Here is a 24,089-nt window from a genome sequence, read left to right as displayed (position 1 = left end):
AAACACACCCCATCATAATTTTCCTCTTGCAGCATCATCGTGACGGAAAGTCATTCTCTCGTGCGATCACATCGACGAAAAGAGTATCGTCTTTACGATCAGTGAATATTTCACGTTTTGTTAAAAAAAGAGTTAGACTTGGACTTTGTGATAACGTACATCTTTCATCCCGTTGACCGCGGATTCGTTATTGAACCTAGGATCGTTGTCATTATCATCTCGAGTATCTAATTACCGCGGTTACTTGTTAAACTCTATGATACTCATACTTGTACTAGTAAATATACTCTCTATTGCATAACGACAACGTCTATTCCAAATGAAGATTTGTTTCACGCCCCTATAGCTATAGAATTACTCCATGTCTTTGTTCGACAAAACGATCATCCCTTGACCGCGGCTACGTTCGGTGACTGGTTGTCGCCTCGAGCCCAAGCCCACCATCATAAATCTCTAACAAATAAAGTCCGATTGAATGACTACAATTGCTTAATTACGGCTATGGTAGAATCTATATTACAGTATTAAGGAGTTTCCCTAAAGTTCCAAAAGGGAAGCTGTCTCTCTGGAGGTGGCGAACTTCCATTACATATTGTACTCATCGCAAACGGCCCTTTCTCTCGAAAAAATAAAGAAATAAAGTTTTAACAATTTTTAAAGTAGCTTTATTCACAATGCGATTGCAGTTTTATAACAAAATATTTTTTAGATAAAATAGGATATCAAAAAACTATTTGTTGTAGCTGTTATATATAGTTATAAAGGCTATATTATTTCTGTATCCATAAACAATCGTTCGCTCTTGTAACCTTTGACTTTGCTACGGTTGAAAGAATCACAACGAGTTACGGTGCCATCAATAGCAGACGACACTTACGGGTTTTCGAATTTCTCCTCTCACTATTAGCAGGAAATCACTTGCTCGTCCTTGGGCATGATATGCGAAGCCAGGTTGGTTTCAGCAGACAACACCGACGTAAGTAATCAGTTGATTTGAAACATACATTCTTGCTTCCTTATACGTTAATTTGTGGAATTAAATAATTATAAAAAGAACGAATATTAATAATATAGTTTATTTATAATAACAAGAATATTAATAATATAATAAGAAGAAAATATTATAAACGATCATTCGCTGCTGTAACCTCTGATCCGCGTGCGGTTGAAAGAATCGCAACAGTTCCGTACATAGTTCCGATTATGTGACAGCAAAAAAATTGTTATCACGGATGATAATCAATGCGTACTAATTTCCCCTGAGCTAACGAATTTATCTGATTTGTAGTCAGTATAGGCAACTGCTCGGCGCACAGCCGACACTCGTCTGCGGGTATTAGCCGTCCTATTCGTTTTTCGCATGAGTCGCAACGAAGGACACGTGCGCGGCCTGAGACTCCGCAAATGCTATGATAATTTGCTTCTTCGTACATCCGTACGTCCGCTTCCATCATAAGTAAATTTCTGTAGCAAAATCCACAAAGTGAATAGTCGTTGGTGCGGTAGGCAGGTGCGACTCGTATCAAACAATAATATCTAGGCCGGTCAACTTGGCGTGTCAGTTGTCTTGGAATTATCATATTCAAAAGACCATAATTTGCTTGTACTTCTTCCCTGTTGCAAAGGTTGATGCACATTCTGTAAAGATAGAAAAATTTCGTATTATTTGCACGTTCGTGTATTCGTTGTCCTTAGTTTGCCCGTTTGTCGATCCGTCATTGTCTATTGCGATTATGAACTACTTACAATTTATTTATGGTGACATATTGTGGAATTTACTGATTGCAGCGCGCACACTTCCTGAGTTTCAATTGGGGTTTTCATATTCGTTGTCTTATCGTTTCTCCCTAAATCAAAGTGGCATGTTTTATAGTTGATTGATCTCGGCGCGCACATTTCGCGACTTCTCGTTGGTCCCTCACAGGCTCGTTGTTCTATTACTCCTATTTATCCAAAGTGGCATGTTACGTAATTAACTGCTTATGGCACGCGTATTTCACGAGATTCAATTAGTTTCACGTACTTGTTGCTTTCCCATCTCCCTATTCCATGTAACATGTGCAAGTTCCGTAAGCTGCGATCAGTTTTTTTACACGATCGTTACTTACTGTTTCAACTTCAGTTCTAGATTAATACGTTACATTGTAATTGACAGGCGTTTGCAGTTTCCGTTCATTATTATAATCGGTGCCCACGCGTTGCCGGTTCGCGAGTTTTCCTGATAGTATCTTTTTAATTTTGATTGGCAAATTAATACATAGTAAAAGTATCTGAGCGTGTTGTAATTGACAGGTTTCTATAATTCCCGTTTGTAATTATTATACGGTGTTCGGACGTTGGCAGTTCGCGAATTTCCCCCATCATATTATTTGAATTTTGGTTGTAGATTAATATTGTAAAAAGTGAAGATATCAGAACGTTTTGCGTCTTTATTCCCCTAAACGTTCTTTGCCTAATTCTATTATCCCCAGAGTAGCGTCTCGCATCATTCGCGAGTTATGACAAATTCTTACTCTGTCTCAAGTTACGGCTCGTGTTGAGCGCGAGACGCGACAAGAAGATTTCAACGAAATTCTCCAAGAAATTGCATTTTACAGATATGTGCGCACTTTGTGCAAAACATCCATGCGATGCATTCGGCATCAAAACAGAGTAAAAAGAGTGCTTAGTTGACAGGATATCCCTTATTCGAGCGGAAAAGCAACAGGTTTCAACGTATATCCCCATAAGATTGCACTTTACATTACAATGCGCGCTGCGATCAATAAATTACACAATATGCCACCATGGATAAGATAGGATTAATAAAGCGATAAGAAAAATAACCAGAATTCACGAAACGTGCACACCGCGATCAGTAAAATCCACATTGCGTCGTTTTCAATAAAATGATAAAGAAACTCACGTAAAATACTCGTTACGAATCGTTAAACACTTCAAGAAATTTCGTAGAGATACTTCGTTGTATCGAAGACTACGTAGGGATAGGTGTTGCGCGGTTCAGAGTAGGCGTAACATTGAGACGTCCGCTGATGCGCTCTGCCTTGCGCGCGCTCTCCCCACCACAGTACACAGTGCAGTAAGCAGCGAATGGGAGCTGAGGGACGATGATGTTCTCAGGTAAAGTCAGCAGAGGGAAGCAGCTGCGACGCGCCAAAGAATCGAGTATCACCGCGAGCAGAGATAACCACGTGCCGAGAAGAGTTCGACTCATTATCAGCAAAACGTAAAACTGCAACGCTCGTTGGGAGATCGTATCAGCAGGTGGATGAAACCGTAACACACTTGGGAAGGAAATCAGCAGAAGCGAAGACTGTAGCGTCCGCAGAGATAACTACGTGCCGAAACTACGCGTTCTCGTGGGAATAAACCGTCACGAGGCAATTATTTATTATAAATAGGAGTTGTCGCCTACAACAACAGTCAGTCATTAAGAAGTTAGTCACAATTATGTTCCGGAGCAGTTACGGTCCATCAAATTCTGCAGTTACGCAATAAATATTAAGAGTCACTATCAATAACCACATACTCTCGTAATGCCATAGACAATATATTATATACAGGGTGGTTGGTAACTGCAGGATGGTGGTACAAGCGGAAAGGGGGTGATTCTACGCGAAAAAAGAAGTCGAAAATATAGAATAACAATTTTTCGTTTGAGGCTTTGTTTTCGAGAAAATCGACTTTGAATGTTCGCTCGGTACGCGTGCACTTTATCACGTCTCGTTATAACGGATCTCCCTGTAGATCGTTGTCTCGATGGATATTATTGCAGTTTAAGTTTGTTTCTGCCGTAACGGAAAATTAGGAATACATAATGAAATAATATGAAGTAATCATAAAGTTTATTATTACAAAAATTGCTGAAAATGTTGCCCATTCTGCCGAACACATACTTCTGCTCTTCTAATTAAATTTCTATGAACACTTTCAAAGTCGATTTTCTCGAAAACAAAGCCTCAAACGAAAAATTTTTATTCTATATTTTCGACTCCTTTCTTCGCGTAGAATCACTCCCTTTCCGCTTTTACCACCAGTTACCAACCACCCTGTATATGGATATATATATACATGTGTATTGTAGTATCGTGAGGAAAAAACCTGGTTAGAAACAAACCAAAGCATTGTCGTCTGACCTTCGGCTGTTGGTTTACATAAGAGAAAAACCTATTGACTAAAGTCACCTAGTCCTTGCGGCACGAAAACAGGACCGGATTAGGAAAAGGACAAAATAACGTTGATCGAGATGTGAGAACGTTTTATCGAGAGGTCAGCGTTAGTCGAGAAGCGGAGGAGTAAATTTGTAGAGTTGAAAGAGTCAGCGGAGTTGCCTGAGTTGCTAGCGTTCTTGAGAGATTGAGTTGTTAGAGTTATAGAGTTGCGAGAGTGATTTGAGTAGAATAAGATTTTTGCGTTTAGTTCAAGTTGAACATTTATCATTCTCTGTCCAATAAACCTCTGTTATTTTTATTTATCTTAAATAAATAGCATTAGGAGAATTTTACAAATCTAAATTATCCTAATCCTATCCTTTCCGATACTACATTTTGGGGGCTCGTCCGGGATTGAAACCAGACCGAGAACGACACGTTTTACGGAACTACTCGTGCTGAAAAGAAAAGAGTTGAAAATGGCAAATTGTGAAGAAGAACAGTTTTCAAGTGAGGAAAATCTAACGCTGGAAGAATTAAGAAACAAGCTTGCACAGATAAATCTACCAATATCTGGTGCAAGGTCAGTGTTGGTTGCCAGGCTAAATCGAGCATATAGTACTGGACAACCAAGTACTAAAGAGCCAGCAAACGGTAAAAAGACCACGGAGAAGCAAGGTTCAGGGGCAATACCAAAAACTAAGCGTGATCGAGATGAAGACGAAGATCTCGAGAAGCTTAGGACAAAAGAATTAAGAGAACGTCTTGCTAGTATGGGGCTAGAGACGAGAGGAAGAAGGCTGAACTACGTGTGAGACTACAGGCGGCGATGGAAGAAGAGAATACGTCGTCGGAAGAAGAGAGCGACGACGAAAGCGAAACTGAAGACGACGAAGGTGACGAAAGAATAAGCAAAAGGAACGTGCGAGGTGTATATCAGAAACCTGACAAATTCCGTTGGAAAATATGTAGGTATACAACAGTAAGTTTTCAGGATGTGCAAGACGCCTTAGAAGTTTTTACAGGCGAAAACAACGAAAATATTAATCAATGGTTCGAGGCGTTCGAAGAAACTGCAAGCATATGTAGGTGGAAAAGAACAAAAGGTAATTTATGCAAAAAAGTTGATGAACGGATCGGCAAACATATTTGTGAATTATGAGTACCATGCTAGAACTTGGCGCGAGTTAAAAGAAGGTCTGATAAGAGAGTTTTCGAAAAAATTTAACACTTGGCAAATACACCGCAAACTGCAGGAAACAAGAAAAAAAAAGAGAAAGAGACGACGAAGGATGTACAGCGTACATGTACCGAATGCTTGGTATAGCCAGTCAAATGAATATGGAAGAAGCAGCAAAGATAAGGTACATCATAGATGGAATAAGAGACAAAGAAGTCAATAAAACAATATTGTACGGGGCTAAATCAGTAAAAGATCTAAAAGAAAATCTTATCATCTATGAGGAACAGAAATCCCGTATAGCAGAGTCAACTATGAGACCGGTGAGAGCTAAGGACAATGGAAGATACAAGCAGTCGGAAGGTGTAGCGAAGTGTAAAAGGTGTTATAATTGCGGTGATGAAGAACACGTGTGTGCAGAGTGTCCGAACAAGTCGAGGGGACCTAAATGTTTCAAGTGTAGAGAATACGGATACATTGCATCGAGGTGCGACAATCTGAGCGAGTCCATTAAAGAGGTTGGTAGTGTGTTTCGATTGTTACCGACAAAGCGTGGTAAAGACGTGAAGATCGGAAATTTCGAACTGAGCGCGCTGGTAGACACCGGTAGCGAGTTAACCTTGATGCGGTATAATCAGTATGTAAGAATCGGAGCGCCCCAATTAAGTCGAGACATTATTGAATTTCACAGTATCGGGTCTAAAAGAAATTTTGCGCTCGGGAAATTTCCGACGGATATTATTATAGACGGTGAATTGTATCATATAACGATACACGTAGTTCCGAACACTGCGATGCAACACTCGTTGTTGATAGGTACAGACTTCCTGGATACCGTCGAGATAAACTTGAAGAGGGGAGATATCTCCATTAGTAGAATAAAAAACGAGAATTCCGATGGGTTTCCAGAGGTCCTTAAAGTATACATAGAGACGGGAGCGCGTGAGGTAGATCTATCTCGTGTCGAGAACGTGCAACACAAGCAGGTAATTGTAGTTCCCACGAGTGCTTGTCTCAAGGACACCGTCGTAATGAACAAAATTTCGTTAGATGAATCGGTTGCGACAAACATAACCGCAATAGCGTCGGGTGGAAACGAGACGGACGGTTGCGATGAAGTTTTTGTAGGATGCACCGAGCATCGCGCGAATTGTAGAGTTGTACAAACAAATTCTGTCGCGAATTCTAAGAAACGAACCAAAAGCGAGAATGAGGCGGCTGCAAGAGAATTTGAGGTAGTGCGTAGACGAGCTATCAATCCGACCTCTTGTCGGCGAAGGGCGTTCAACTTATTACCAACTTACAAGGGCGTTATTTTGAAAATATAAATTCGATTTGAAATATATATTCGTTTGAAATATAAATTCTGATTTCCTGATATAATAATTAATAATAGCAAATATCTACAAACAACTATTCGCTGTTGTAACCTTCGACCCTGCTGCGGTTGAAAGAATCGCAACGGGTTACGATATCTTCAGTAGCTGAAAACGCCTACCGGTTTTCGCAATCGCCCTCTCACAGTTAGCGGATAATAACCTGCTCGTCTTTGGGCACGATTTGCGAAGCCGCATTGGTTCCCGCAGAGGACACTGTTATAAATAACCATTTGTTCACATTTGATGCCAAAAGCAAGATAGAATTCTAAAGGTTTATTGATTACTTTGGATTGAATTAAGCTATTGTGACGTAATCTTATACGTCTTGTAGAGATAGCTTGCAAATTTCCTACTTTTCCATTCTTAACTATTGTTATTGCGAATGATATGTTATTATTCGCCAATTTCATTTCTTTGTGTCTGAGCGTTTCTCCATGGAAACTGGTCGCTGCAAGTGCTCTTTCGTCACATGGTTTGATAAAAATTTCATTCGATGCTATTCAGATTCAGATATGTCCAAGCTGCCTAAACTTTCCACACGACTAGAAGCGGCATAGATTTGCACTTTTGCAAAATTCTCTTTGCCAAGATCAATTACGGTCCTATCTATTATAGCCATTTGTAATCTGTGTACCGCTACTGTCCAGCTTAGCACAAGCGATGACATTCTTTATTCAACATCTCCGAAACGTTTCGTCAGTTGAAACATTGCTATTACTGGAGATATGGGAATGTAGCCGTCAGCATATTTGAATCTGCTTCCAATTCTCTCACTTTCAGCTGACCTCTTCGAAGTACTGACAAATAAATTTCTTTGCCATTCCCATTGCGTCGTTTATCGAACCAACGGAAATTGGTATGTTTCGTCGCAACATAACTCGTGATCCCTCGGCTAATGTTATTGCATGCAACAGTTATCCATGATTATTTACATCTGCATGAATAATATTTTCGGAAGTTTTTTTCTCGCATGTAGCTGCTTCCCGACTCTCGCCTACTCAATGAATAACGTACACACGACGTAATTTCGCTAATTCATCAATCACTTTTGTGTTATATTCGTCTACGAATCTTACTATCTGGAATATTCTTACTGCTATATATCACTCCTTCGCACTCATAGTATTTCAAACTCAGAAGTTGTTATTTCGCCAAACTGTAAATTATCTAATAGGTCGATAAACTCTGTATCATCCTTTTACCTCATATTAATGATGAGTTCGCAGAATGAAACTTGGTACTATAAATTAATCTTTACAGCACACCACTGTTTTTATACAATACAACAATGTTCTTTTGCTGGGAATAATTGCATGAAAGAGATGTCATCGAAGAGAAATACATTTCTGTCACCAAATATTTTTTTATATATCTTGAATTCTTGCAGTCTTAAATGAATTATTCGCAAATTCTCGTAAGATACCATTGAGATCTCATCAACAATCATCTATCTTTTATGACGTCACTTTCGTTCCTCCTGTTCAAACTTTTGTCCTGTCACGCGGTTATAGCAGTGCCTTTCTCAATAGGCAAGGGGAAACAGACAGATACAAAATTATCCCAAATATTTCAACGACAGTAACGTCAATCTTTATATATGTCGGAGATGTAGGGACATCGGGCCTTTCTTTAGGAAGATCCCCAATACTTGGGCTCGAGGTGACGTAACTGGTCGCCGAACGTAGCCGCGGTCACGGGATGAACGAAATGTCTTACAGAGGAGGTACCGATGTTGAGGGACACGCTGTATAAGCAATCAAGTCTCGATCAGGAGCAATGCTGGTTTACGCGGGACTGCCTAGTTACGGCGCTTGGGAATTTGTTGATATTCCCGATCGATATGTATTTGACATATGTGACTGTATCTGTCTTTTATTTTGCAATCACCTTGGAGAGTTTACTGTCATCGTCTTGGCTGTCAGTCTGAAAGTAACCCGGCGTCTGAGTTAACGTGTCTGCGTGCTACAAAATGTATTCCATTGTACAAAGAGTTTACCCGTTGACCGTGGATTCGTTATTGAGCCCAGAAACATTGTCAATAGCTTTTGCTATACTTATTAATTATTTCACGCCTAAAATTTCTAACGATAACCCGACATATAAATCTAATTGGTCATTGTATATTCTTTAGTCGGCATAAATCGTCACAGGATACGATCTTCTGCGAATTATTCATTTTCGACGGAAATCTGTTCGCCGCGACGTGATGTCTGACGCACTATTAAGTTATAGAAATATCCTTCTCTGTCACTGTTCAAAGTATAATACTGCTGGCGCAGTATAGCTGGTTTACTCCTTATTCGCATACAGCACTGGATAGCCCACACAATTGTTTATTCATTAATAAGTATAAAGAAACGAAACAACAGTAATAAATAGATAGAAAGAAATTACCGCCTTATCAATAACAATGAAAACCATTTTACGTTCACCCTGTATTATTGGTCGCTACACTAAAGAATGTATAATAAGATGAAAAATCTTTTCCAAAGAAATATTATCAATTTTGAAATGCATTGCAAAGTGACAAATAATTTTCTTTGTATTTATACAAATAAGGAATGTTACAAGGATTAAATAATTTCAACCATATTTATATTTCATTTATACGCACGTATAACAATAGTTAGGATTACTCATTCACTTACTAAACAGCATATTATATATACCGCAACCTTCTCGAAGGTGGCGCAAAATTAAAGATACTACAATATATAGACATATCCTAAGTACATATATGTCGGAAATGGAAAAGCACCGGAACCTCTCCTTGGATTCTCGGGAATACTGTAATGTCGTAATTTAGATTAAACAAATGTCGCTCCGATTGTTCGAGGTTTATGATAGTGAGCTTGGGCTCGAGGCGACAACCAGTCGCCGAACGTAGCCGCGGTCAAGGGATGAACGTTCTATCTAACAAAGGCACAGAGTAACTCTACACCTCTCCTTTAAAGAAATAGCCGTAGCGACACGTGGCAGTAAATATTTCAAAGGTTTCTGTTCCGTGGCTCGCCACACGCAGATCCTATCCTTCGGGTAAGATGATCTCCAGATGTCAATATACCTCCGCAGTATGTTTAGCTAACTTGAGGACCCGCAATAAATCTTAAGATTTAGTCAAGCAAAGTTCTTCATTTAGACAAACAGTCCTTGTTGCAACTACGGGACGATAGGAGAAGCCTATCTTCCACGAACGATGCCCCCGTCAACAACCTCCCCTCAAGGGCGGCCAGCAGCATCTTTTTCAAAACGCCGATATGGAGATCGACCAATTAGCAACAGCGCTAATTTCCCTCACCTTTGGAACGAAAGCTTTCTTTGACGAATCCGAGGATCTCATGTCCTTAGACCCACCCATTATAGTTTTCCTCGACGGCATCGTCGAGACGGAGAGTTACTCTCCGGTACGATCTCGACGACGATTCAAGTAACTCTCGGATACGTAGTGATTGCCCCACGCATTAACATTGAGTACAACATAGACGCTAAAGAAGAGTAGAGTTCGTCATCCCGTTGACCGTGGATTCGTTATTGAGCCTAGGATCATTGTCATTAGCTTCTCGAGTATCAATTTATCGCGATTACTTGTCCAATTCCAACATGGTCATGTTTGCACTAGTAAATATCTCCTCTATTGCATCGTGATCACGTCTAGTGTCAATAGGGATTCGTTTACGCCCTTAACCCTAACTCTAATCGTAACGCCAACCCGACACATATAAAGATAACCTTTATTGTTAAGATGAGTACAAAGTGTAAGGAGAAGGGTTAAAACTTTACAAATATGCCTGGATTTCAACTGAAGCGTTTAGCACACAATACGATGGAAAAACGGTCAGGGCATATTTAGGGATGCTTAACTGTTTCAGAGCTCGTGATGGTCTGGACTGTCTCTAAGTTTCCAAAGAGGCTAATTGAGAAAGTCGTAAAATAACCGTCTACAGCCATTCCTGACAATAGTGACGACCTTGATAATAGTCACGAATTTACGACTTCTCATTAACATAAACGAAAGAAATACGAACTACAGAACGAATCCAAACAGAGCTTGTCAGTACGATGTAGTCAAATGAAATGCAAGATATTCCGACGGCAAAATCAAACCAAAACTGATGTAACAATAAATCTAAAATAATACGATGCATACGTAGACACGGATTTCCGATAAATATTACAAAAATATATGCTTAACCTATGTATATCGCATGGGTATACACACATATCGAAAATATCGCCGGCGAATTTACCTTCATTTTCGAGGTAATCACGCAAATACAAAAGTAAAATGACAGAAGGTGTGCTTTATAAATAATCGAATTATTAATTGTTAATTATCCTCTGAAATGCAAAATTTCATCTGATCGACTCTTACTATTCCTGTAAAGGGCATACGTGTTAATTAAAACCCACCTATATCTGTAACAACATATCTATTTTTCTCTAAAATCTTTTTAATAACGTAGGGGCTTTCAAATTTCGGTACCAATTCCTTATCTACTCCCGGTGCGACGACCGAATCACGTATCCGATCATCACGTATCGTCGATTTTGATACCCTGTCGCATTTTTATGTTTTCTGTCGTAGACGCGTTCATTTTCTTGCTCAGGCTTGTCACTTATTCCTGTCGCTTAATGAAGCCAAGCTGATTTATTTCAAACAACAATTGCGAAAGACTTTCTCCCGTTGACCTGCAAACTGTATTGTTCTAGGCGAATTCGACTGGACTCTAGACTCAAGACTGCCATTTCCCGGGTGTTTCCGACAATTTTGCCAGCATCGGTGTTCCGTTTGCCTGTGGAGTACCGAATGTAACATGTTCGACCGCATTATTAGTTAGGAATTCTTTGAATGGCCCAGTCGAGAAAACAAAAGCCTCGATTGCTAATTACTCGTCTGGGTCTACTTTAAGTTCTAAAATATTTCGTCATGAAAACTCATATTGGTAAACACCAACCTTTTCTGTCTTTGTCGACTGGCATGGGCATAACCGTTTGAAAAGGTACGTTACCTTTTCTCAACTACGCAAATATCCTTCGATTTTACCACTAGTCGGCGAAAACTTTGGGCATTTCAAACAATTGCCAAAATATTTCTGTCTTACTTTCTGTCAACCAATGTACTCTACTAATACTATCGATGATTTTATTGAATCCTAAATGATATTATTTTCCAATTAGAGCTCGTGCTAATCGCTGATGGAATCGAAGATCGAGCATCCTCCGATCGGCTCAATATCAATGGTCAGCGGCCATCGAGCGTGCGATCAGTTCGTTTTTATTGCCAGACACAGCTAAATTTCTAAACTAAACAAGTACCTTCAGCTCCCCAATGGTAAGTTTTTTTATTATTATTATTATTATTTAATTTGTACTTTACCATTTGTCCGGCTGGAAATTTGGTAAATTTTTCTAACTTAATTGCTAAATAATATGTGGATGGCTACCCCCAGCGGGATACTATCTTCGAGTTTGACTATTTTGTTTCTTTAGCGAGGTCAGTGGGGTGTTTTCTTTTTAGTCTTCTATAAATGGTAAATGTGTTCAGATTTCTTCCACGCTATTTGTTTCTCAGGGTTCTGTGGGCATATATATATATGTCGGAGATGAAAGAGCACCGGAGCCTTCTCCTCGGAACTTTGGGAAGACACCTAGTACTGTAATTTAGATTTCACCATAGCTGTATTAAGAAAACCGTTGTCATTCGATCCGACTGTACTTATTCGAGATTTATGATAGTGAGCTCGGGCTCGAGGCGACAACCAGTCGCCAAACGTAGTCGCGGTCAAGGGGATGAACGTTTTGTTTAACCAAGGCAGGAAGTAACTCTATAACTCTCCTTAAAAGAAATGCTTGGGACAGGGTGCGATGGTAAATGTCTCAATGGTTTCTGTCCCGTGGCTCGCCACACGCAGACTATGCTTCGAGTAAGACGATTGCCAGATGTTGATGCGTCTCCACATGTTCGGCTAGCCCGAGGACCCGCTATAAATCTTAAGATCTATTTAACGAAAGTCCTTCAAACCGACAAACAGCCCTTGTTCTAACTACGGGAAAATTGGAGAAGTATATTCTTCTCACGAACGACGAGACCCGATGGCGACTTTCTCTTAAGGGCGGCTAGCACCCTTCCCCAACCACCAACATGGAAATTGACCAATTAACAGTAACTCCAATTTCCCTCACTTTCCGAATGAAGACTTTCCTCCACGAATCCGATGATCTCGTGCCCTTAGACACACCCATCATAGTTCTCCTCGACAGCGTCACCGTGATGGAGAGACACTCTTTCGTGCGATCTTAACGGCGATACAAGTAATTCTCCGGTACGGAGTGCTCGTTCTGTGGCGATCGGAATATAACTTAGACTTCCACGAAGTATACACGTTCGACATCCCGTTGACCGCGGATTCGTTACCGGACCCGAGGCCATTGTCATAGCGCCGCGAGCATCTAACATTGTGATTAATTACCAACGCTGTAATACCACTCTCTTGTGCCAATAAACTCTACCATTGTTACTCCGCATCGATGGCCAATATCAACGAAGATTCATCGAACACCTCCACCCCCAATCCTATCGATAACCCGACATCAGAAGTGGGATTCGGGTCTACGTTAACCATGCAAGAGCACGTGGCCGTCATGCGGGAGCTGTTTCTGACACCGGCGCGAAATCCTAGGCCGGCACTCGAGTTATCGCTGCCGCGTTTCAACCCCGGAATAGCGGGTACCGACGCAGCCACGTGGTGCGCGACAGCCAGTGTGATTATGCGAGACAGGCCTATACGCGATGGTGACTTATATCTCCTTTTAAGTAGTGCTCTGGAAGGTGTTGCGGCACGGTGGCTTTCGCAAATTCCGGTCGATGGTCTTACGTGGACAAAATTTACCGAATATTTTCTCTCGCGTTTTGGCACCACGGAGACTATAACTTCAATGATGGTCGGATTCCTCAACGAACAGCAACTGGAGGACGAAACCACGGGGGCTTTCGGTCACCGTCTCCACTCTCTCCTATGGTCGAGGTGGGAAAATCTGTCCATGATCGAAGTAGTTAACGCTTTCGTCCTGTATCGACGACGTAAACCATCTTGCGCGACGCTTTGTAAGAAAAATCGTAAATGAATGACAAATAATATTTAAAAGTAAAAGAAATCAAAACGTTTATAAAACTAAAAACGGAAAGGCTCAAAAATATCTACAGTAGAATAACCTAAACCTCTACTAAATTAAACTTTATGTTTGTACTTTATGTTTGGCTGTTGAAATGATCCTGCCCTTCCAGAACTGTTTTACCCTCCTACCAAATTTCTAAAATCTAAACATGTTATGTAACAAGATAGTAGTGGAGAGTCCATTCAGAAAGAAACTAATATTTAGTTGCGAATAGCTAAAAAAACAGAGCCCGAAACGCAATTTTTTTTATCCTTGATTTTGGCTTTATTTTAGTTTCAGGAATCACCCCTTAAATATTTTTACACCTGTGGCCGAACATCCCGCATAATTCCATTAACGCGCACGCTATTAATACATTTACTGTAATTTGTATCAGTACAGATACAAGCTTTCTGTTATAATGTACTGTTATAAGGACTTTCTGTTACAATGTATTGCAATTTAATACAAATAAATATAAAGTTGACGAGATTTTAAATAATATAAATATAAACGAGTTGAAGTTTCATAGCATGGCACTCGAGCATTGCCATACCAAATGCAGGTTGCTGCAGTATACTTATTATACTGTAATATGTAAATAGAGTAATCTTAACCATTGTTATCAACGGGGATCAAGCGAACTTAAAATACCGTGCACAACCAACATACTCGAGGCTGTAAGAAATATCTGTCGTAATTCAATCAAAAATGAATATTATCTATGTATTGAGTTTGAGTTAGCTTCTCGAATCACTACGTGAAATAATAAAAAATATTATTTTCATAGAATAATGTCATCTAATTAATCATTCGCCTACTATTCTAATAATTGATTCGTTATTATTTCATGCAACCCAACCCTCTGGCAACGGCATTGAAAAATCTAAACCAAATCGGAAATATAGATCATATTCACTTTTAATTTAGCTGTAAATTATAATCATAGAGATATAAGGATAGAGTGCGAGAGCGAGCTGAGAAAGCGAAAGCGAAAGAGAACGCTGCATAAAGGCCTCTTGTGTCCTTGTCTAATAACGCATGGTCATTCGTATAGCAAACATATAAGTGTATAGCCAACACAAACATTGTCAGTGTCATGCCTGATTAGACAAGGACAGAAGACACTTTTATGCAGCGTTCTTTCTACTCCTATGTCGCATCCACTTACACGATAATTTAAGACTATATGACTCGCGTACTCTAACTCTTTGTATATCTATGGTTATAATAGACATTTATTGCAGTCTCACAGTTGTTCGAAATTTTGAATTTTAGAACATGTCTAAGAATCATGGAAATGGAAAGGTAGGTAGCATTTCTGCACTTCCATCAAAATTACTATTAACAAATTGAACACTTTAAACACTCCATCCATTAAATAAACCTCTATTATATAATTGTGATAGTATGAAACTTCCTTTCTGCTGTGACGTCCATATCTCATAAAAAGATTATTTGAAAGTTAGTGGTTTTCACGTTCGTGTTCTATGTACATATGTAGCGCTTAAAGTTCTAAAACAGACAATTTAAATATCCGTGAAGGTCACCTTTTATAAACATTGTAAGTTATAATTTAATTTTATACATATAAGAAATCATTCATATTCTAATATTGAAATATACATCTATACAGATATTGCATACATATGTATGTATGTTAGGTTAGAAAAATTTACCAAATATCCAGCTGGACAAATTGTAAAGTACAAATTAAATAAAAAAAAAAAAAAGAAAAAAAGAAAAAAAAGAAAGAAAAGATATGTATCTATATATATATATATATATATATATATATTTATATGTACAGCAAATTTCCAATTAGATGAATTTTTTACTGTATATTCCAAAAACAATATGTAAAACGATTTTAATTAATATTATCATTTGTCATTTTACATCTACCTATTTACAAAATTACTGTGGACTTGTCTAAAACCACCAGAAATGAATAACATAGAAACTTAGGACTTTACCTTGTCGCTGCTATTACTGCAAAAAGCCTACGACCACAAAGTATTAGTAGTAGTAGTTGGTAATATTAGTATTGCTAACTACTATTACTAGTAATAAATATTAGTAATAGTAATTATGAAAACAGTCAATCATATACATTTTGAAAATATTTAGATTTTTTTCTTTGGTTATACTAAAATAAATTCTCTCTTATTTAAGCAAACGACTCAAAAAATATTTGTTTAGGTATACAATATAATGTATATCTCCTATATGATTATAAAATGGTACATGTAACTTAGAAGAAACCATGTTTAGAACCTCGTATGACTGGTTACTACTTACAGACTTATTAATATGTGTAAATATTTATAGTATATTTAAGAGATTTATGGCCTAACAAAATGATAAGCCTCATTAAATAGACATAGTGACAAATGATTTCTATCAGACTGTTTTAACATTATTAAGCGAACTATTAAGAATGATATTATTTTACAATTTTCATGTATAATAAAGATTTAGAGGTCTTCAAATACTTTAACAAATTACTGAGTATCCTAAATCTAACTTACAAAAGGATATTATAAAAGATGTATACCAACTTTGTCTATCTGAAATATCTCTTATTACTTTAAATAACAGAAAACAGTAAGTTATAAAATATATTTAGATTCTAAAACAGATCTAATATGATGACGATGTATTTTCTTTTATATATATATATATATATGTCGAATTATCGTTTGGATTTCGAGCGCGAGACGATCCTTCGTTAGCATCTGCCATCATGATGTTCAATAAAGGATGTATTTACATAAAATTATATTTCTTTACAAAGTTAGTTTATCGGTTAACTTAGATATCAAACAATAAGTAAACAAATGCTTTAAATAATATTCTTGGGTTCTGTAACGAATCCACGGTTAACGGGAAACTTTCTGTACGTTTTAATATATTTTTTTGATAGCACACTGACACGTTCACTCTGGCACAGGGTTTCTCTAAGACTCACTCCAAGACGATGACAGTAAACTCTCCAAGGAGATTGCAAAATAAAAGACAGATACAGTTACATATATCAAATACATATCGATCGGGAATATCAACAAATTCCCAAGCGCCGTAACTAGGCAGTTCCACATAAACCAGCATTGCTCCTGATCAAGACTTGATTGTTTATACAGCGTATCCCTTAACACTGGAACCTCCTTTGTAAAACATTTCGTTCATCCCGTGACCGTGGCTACGTTCGGCGACCAGTTATGTCACCCCGAGCCCAAGTATTGAGAAATCTTCCAAAAGAAAGGCTCGATGTCTCTGCATCTCCGACATATATATATATATATATATATATATATGGTGATATCATATACAAAAGATCTTCAGAGACCTTTCAAGACCTTTTAAGACCTTCATGTCAGTTTCATTTTTTAGTGAAGTGTCTTATATTCCAATTTCATAAAATGTTGAATAATGAACATAAAAGTACTTCATTAGATTAATTGTAAAATTCAGTGTTACTAAGATTCCTTCTATCTTTCTTTACAGAATGATTAATTTTATTAGTCTTTTTTAGATGTGTATGTGTGCATATATTGTTTATCGTAATGAGGCTTGTAATTTAGTACAACCTATGCTTAGATAAGTACACGTTTAATATTTTAGATACAAGCAAACAGTAAATAGTGACTATTACAAACAGCAGTGTTAGATTGTTGGCGTTATTCTTACAAGAATATTGATATTGAGACATTGTGAAAGTCTAAACCACACATATTTTTCATACCAGAAACACAATTTTTTGGCCCGCTCGAACCTTACAATTGTTATTTTTGGATGTTTTGTTGGGTAGTATATCAGTAACACTGCAAAATATAATAGAAATATTTCACAATGCAAGTAATAAATTCGACAAACTCAAATGTATGAGGAATTATTTTCAATATAATCCCTATTCTATTGAAGTCAGACATAAAAGTTATATGCCTTGACAACACAAATTCTACAGAGCGTTTTACCTTTTCGCCTACAAAGAAACTATTACAACAAAGTATGTCTTCCTCCTAATTTTTTGTAAATAATTCTTATTCTTCTCTTATTATTTGAAACAATAAAAATGAAGTCAACAGAGTTGGAGGAATACCTTGTATACTACTTGCAGCAGCTACAATATCTACATAAATTTTAAAACATTTATCCTATTTAATATTTTTTTAAATTTAAGTGACACAATCTCAAACTTAATAATTGTCAATTGTATGAATTTAAAAGTTGTGTTCATGTGTTACAAAGTCTAAAAAACACAAAGAGTAACATGCAGTTTTGTAACAAAATTTTACTTGAAATTTTTTACGCAAACATTCTATGAAGATAAAAAGAACAGTACATATTTTCCTAAGACCTCTGTTATATGATTTTTTGCTGTCATATCCCAATTGGTTATAAGTTTCAAACATAATAATGATGAATGCATATAATTCTGTTCATATTCAATTGTCAGTAGTCGTTGAAATCCATGATTGTTTTCCAGATTGGGGTTAGGTTATATAAACTTTTATATGAATAATCTAATATAAAAAAAGAATATTTATATGTATCTAATGTTGATATTGACAAGATTTTATGTAATTATTCTATTATACGTATACAATTAGCGATATTTAATTTTATTACTAAATGTATACACATATTCGTATTTACGAGTCATATTTCTTTAAATATTTATACGCAATTATTCTTCAACCTATTTGTTATTAGAAGTAAAAATACTACTCTTATTTATGTAAAAATATCTCTAGAATCTTCAGGCGACTCTTATCTTTTTAAATGGGACTAAATGTAACATTTAAACATGACAAATTATGTATGAATTTTTTTCTAAAGCTCAAAAATTGCCTTTATTATAACGTATAGTCTAACCTATATTCTAATATTCTACATTTCTGATATTTTATTGTATTCTAATATTCTAACGTATTCTAATATTTTATAACTCTAGTATTCTCATATATTCTAATATTCTATAATTCTGGTATTTTAATATATTCTAATATTTATATAAAAGCATTGTTCTTTATTACTTAACGTACATAATATACGTCACCGTGATTCTTCAGGACTAACGTTACTCTATTAAACCAGTTGCACTACCAGCCAAATCTGCATTAACGGATTCTGCTATTAGCTTTTGTGGACAGAAAGGCTGCAGATTTGATATGGGATCAGTTTTATTCGGTTATGTTAGCGGACTGTCAATAGAAATATAAGAAAACCTCGTGCAGCGGATCTTCGCAGAAATCAAACAGATTCTGTTCATTAATCTAATCTATCTATTTGTAATAAAATACTGGGAAAAATAATAAAAGATATACCGAAGAAAATAGTAAAAGTAAAATTAAAAATATGGTCACAGTTATAATAATAGTTCGCCCGAGTTTAGTTCTGAATTGTCTAAATGTCTAAATATTGGCAAATTTTCTTCGCATTCTTCATTATCAGCAGACTGGTCTTCTTCGTCCATTGCTTGTTCTGGATTTATGTTACATGTTGATGGTTAATGGTTCTGATTGGATGTATGGGGTACGTAATAATGACGGTACTTTTGATTTACTTAAATTCTTTAGTTATTGCTTATGAACTCTGTTTTTAAGGCTAATGCATGAGATATATGGATCTGATGTTTCCGTAGCTCTATTAAATATATGTATGCTGTAAATTGTTCTTACAACTATTTTTGCAAGCGTGAAAATTGTCTATCATATTTGTAAAATTTGTTTTTAGATTCCGCTGCGTCTTCTGCTAAGTGGCCTTGAGATTAAAATGCATTGTTGAAAATCTGCTTGCTACGTATTAAAATTTTGTGTATGGTTTGTGGCATTGGATACCACGAGGATGCCTTTTTAAATAATTTTGCATTGTGAAAACAATGTGATTTAAATTTCTTTAAATCTATAGCAAATTGGCAAGATATTGTTATTACAATCGTTCGTAAATTCTAGGGTAGGTTGATGTTTACACCTGTTGTGTTTGCCAATATTTGTGTTTGTTGAAATGCTCGACGAGCTGCGTTCTCGTCATTTGAATTCTCGCTACCTGCAGGTTTAGGAATAACTGTTATATTTATTTTTTTTTCAATGAAGAAGCTATTTTTTGTCGTCTTTTTGTTTTATTTACCATTTTTCAGTTCTCATTCTGCGAGATATATGAATGATGCATTCCAGAAATCGAATCCACGCATGAAGGGGACTGAAGTCACGTTGTAAATTTCCATTTTTTTTTTTTTTTTATTTAATTTGTACTTTACAATTTGTCCAGCTGGACATTCGGTCAATTTTTCTATCTTTATTGCTAACTAACATGTGAATGGCCAGCCCTAACGGAATACCATCTTCTAGTTTGTCTATTTTATTTCTTTAGTGAGATCAGGGGGGTGTTTTCTCTTTAGTCTTCTTTTTATGAGATTTCTGCTCGTTTCAGCTGATTTGTATGTGTTGTCATTCTTTTCTTATATTTTTTTGCGTATCTGCCGATTTTTTCTTTGATCGTTGGTATTTTTAGGTCTCTCCGTAAATCCTTGATTCTGACATACCATGGGGCCGTTGACTATTGCTCTGAGTATCTTCGATTGTAGCGACTCGAGTTTATTTATGTGACTCATTGCTGCTGTCTCCCATAGTGGTATTCCGTACGTTCAAATTAGTTTTATTATCGTTTTGTAAATTTTTAGTCTATTTTCCATGCTGAGCTTAGACTTTCGACTAGTTATCCAGTACATCTGTCTTTCTTTTATTCATATTTTGTCCATAATTGATTTAGTATGCTACTTCCATGTAAGTTGTGTGTCTAACTGGAGTCCTAGATATTTAACTTCTTGCTTTGTTTGTCTTATGTGCGTGCCATCCAATTGGATATTTGGTGGTTTCTGTTTTCGTAGTGTAAATGTAATATGGTTGCATTTATTGGGGCTTTCTTCTGTTTGTTTATCTTACAGTCATTTTGAATTACTTTTGCCGTTGTATGTTACTCGCGGGTTCTTCATTATCGAGATATTTGCAAAAAACAGTCGATACCACTACAGTCAATTCAGCCCATATGTGTGTATTTGTGAAGCTCACTAGCATAGCCGCTTGACGATCTGTTTACATCCATCAGTCATTGATCTGTTTACCTTGGTGTTAAATTTTACAAAACTAAATAATCGTTTACAACTGCATATGTGAGACTGCAAGAGATTTTTCTAAAAACCTATTTCGACGACAATTTTGACAGTCGAACAATTAAATTCCTTGATATTATGGTTGAGATGTTTGCAATTTTTAATAATAGCAATACGATGTAAAAGGCTAATATGAATTGTAATTATATTATTATTTATTATCCAAAATCGTAGTCAGCCGTTTTACGGTGTGACAGTTGGATTTAAAGATTAAGTCAAACTTAACGCAGCTCATTAATGATAATTTTTTTCACTATGCAGTTGTACACAGGACTGCAATATGCAGGATATATAATAGGAATACTCAATGAAATACTCAAGCTGGCCTAGCCTTTGTTTATAGTTAATATATATTACCTGATACCATGACATAAACAAAATGTAAGATATGTAATGTGTGTTTTTTTTTTGCGTGAGGAGGGGAAAATGCTGTTACGCATGCCCAGTGACCCGCATCACTGGGTTATGTGGGACTCGGGCGGATGTTGTTGCCATACCCACTAAAAACCCCTCCTCCTTCTTCCTATGCTTTGAGGACAGACAACCCCGGTAAAATAATAATAAATAATAAAGCTCAGAAGTAGTTGTCTATAATTTAATCCGATTATGTTTGCTCGAGATTTATGACAGTAGGCTTGAGCTCGAAGTGACACAACTGGTTACTAAACGTAGCCACGGTCACGGGATGGACGTTTTTACCTAACAGAGGTATGGAGTTGCTGTATAGCTCTCCTTAAAAATATAGTTGTAGCGGCACACGTGCTCGAGGACAAATCAAGCCACGAGTAGTTTTGCCTCGGAGTATCATTATCGTAGGACACACACATATTGCATTAATAATCAAACTCCGAGCAGAAACAATGTCGCCGTTACGTGGAACCGTCTAACAAAGGCGATTGGAATTTTATCGGTACCCCCTCGACCAATATAATGTAAACGAACGCGGTCGTAAGGAGAGAAGAGTTTCATCAGTCTCAATTATGTGCGTTGATCCAACATCAGCGAGTTACACACGTCCTAGCGAACATTTTTGTATCTTTTATTGTTGAAGATATACTCTCTACGCTTCAACAAGAGTTAGTTAGAGTTCTACTTGTACTGTGGACAAGTAAGTTGAGTTATACTTGAATTGTGGACAAGTAAGTTGGAGTTCGACTTAGACTTTGGAAGAAAGCGCATTTGCCATCCCGTTGATCATTGTCATTAGCATCTCGAGTATCTAATCACCATGGTTACTTGTTAAATTCTGTAATAATCATATTTGTACCAGTAAATATCATCTCTATTGTATAACAACAATGACTAATCCAAATGAAGATTCGTTACACGCCCCTAACCCCGATGAGAGCTCGACATATATATACATTAATAAGAAATACCAATTGAAAACATGTACTGATTTTCTCAATCAATTCTAGTATATAAGAGAATAACAATGTTACTATTTATAACTTTAAATTAATTTATAATTGTTTACCATTATATTATTTAGTAAATAATTAGCTTCTTTTAAAATTACATTATTACAGATGTCCATTCATTGGGGTATAGCAGGTGCTGGAAAATATCACATGGTTTTGTAACATGCTTACGAACATTACCAGAATCCGAACATGTAGTTCTTGCAGTAGCGGCACGTGAACTATCAAGGGCACAGAACTTTTCTAGCTTACATAAAATTAAAAAGGCGTTATTACAATTATGTAGAGCTAGCTCTACAATTATGTAGAGCTAGCGAAAGACAAGAATATTGGTATGTTTCGTGTTTTTTTAAGCTGAATTAATATAGAAATAATCTTTTTATAAACGTTTTTGAACGTCATTGAATCTAACAAATCCGCCTTACTCTCCTTGCCTCTGGAAACGCAAGAGCACGCAAGAGCAAGAGAACGCACGTTCAGTTCCTCGCTTGAGTGCGACCCATACCATGGTTCCTTTGGGACCTCTTATCCTCATAATGAGTGGAATACGTTACAATAAAAAACAAATTTGGCCTTGAAAATCATGCTCCAGATCAATTTTGCACAAACATTTTATTACAAATCTCCACCGATCCAGATGTGTAGAATCACGCTACGGTGGTTTTTACACATACTTTTCATACACCCTGTACATTGTACACTGTACATACTCGCCACTCGGCAAGGAAATCATACACGCAATTCATTTACCACACGTTTTTTCATCACTTCGACACTCTCTAACTTCGCATGCGCAATTACTCTACAGATACGCATCTCCGAAATACCGAAAGCTAAATACGATAGCCAGTTTTTGTGAAATAACACAAAATTGTTGTAATCTATTGTTTTTCATTTTTTTACATTTACAGATGTCGTATATATTGGAACGTTACATCCTCAACACTTTGACATTGCAAAATTAATGTTAAATCATGGGAAACATGTTTTATGTGAAAAACCTTTAACTATGAATTTGAAGCAAACAACAGAGTTGATAAATTTAGCAAAGCGGAAGAAGTTGTTCTTAATGGAAGGTATTTGGAGTAGTAGTTGTTTTCCTATATATGAAACTCTTAAAAAAGAAATTGTCATAGAGTGTTATCAGCGTTGTCATAGACTGTTGTCACCATATTTTAAAAAGAATCGTTGTAACGAAGTTAGTGAGTAACGAACAGTGATTGCGCAAACATAGATTGCCGGAGCATCAAACGATATTGTAACAATCATACCGTTACCAAATCTACTAGCACTATACCATTTTCCTACATATATATATATATGCTTAAGATACAATAAGTTACATATATATAAAATATGTATGTATGTATATTTCAATATTCCTATAAGATATACAGGGTATATTGTTTAATACCAACCACCACTTCTCGAGTGTTTCCAATAATATTGTAACGTCGCGTGAAAAGGTCCGCGCGACGTCCTTCATTGTCTGACCGTCAAGGCCCAAGCACCGTTAGAGAAACACTCAATAAACCTAAGGCCCCACCATAAACCGAGTCTTATTAGTTGGCAGGAAGCTTTAACCGTACAAGTATTTTCAGTTTATTACTGGTACTTAAAAGGTCCTTA

The 24,089-nt window shown here is 36.9% G+C and overlaps 1 long non-coding RNA gene and 1 pseudogene across 1 annotated transcript; one reads left to right on the top strand and one right to left on the bottom strand.

Annotated features, from left to right (window-relative positions):
* Positions 1-1,057: 1,057 nt before the first annotated feature.
* On the bottom strand, positions 1,058-3,006 carry LOC125386790. The gene is made up of 2 exons (XR_007227183.1): positions 2,906-3,006; positions 1,058-1,638 (listed from the first exon to the last, which is right to left on the bottom strand). It is a non-coding gene; the product is annotated as an uncharacterized LOC125386790 (long non-coding RNA).
* An 11,676-nt stretch (positions 3,007-14,682) lies between these two features.
* LOC125386778 lies at positions 14,683-23,745 on the top strand (annotated as a pseudogene).
* Positions 23,746-24,089: the final 344 nt, after the last annotated feature.

The sequence above is a fragment of the Bombus terrestris genome, chromosome 17 (genome assembly GCF_910591885.1).
Source record: "Bombus terrestris chromosome 17, iyBomTerr1.2, whole genome shotgun sequence".
Taxonomy (NCBI): domain Eukaryota; kingdom Metazoa; phylum Arthropoda; class Insecta; order Hymenoptera; family Apidae; genus Bombus; species Bombus terrestris.
Note: the sequence above shows the minus strand (reverse complement) of the source record. Positions and strands in the feature narration are given on the sequence as shown.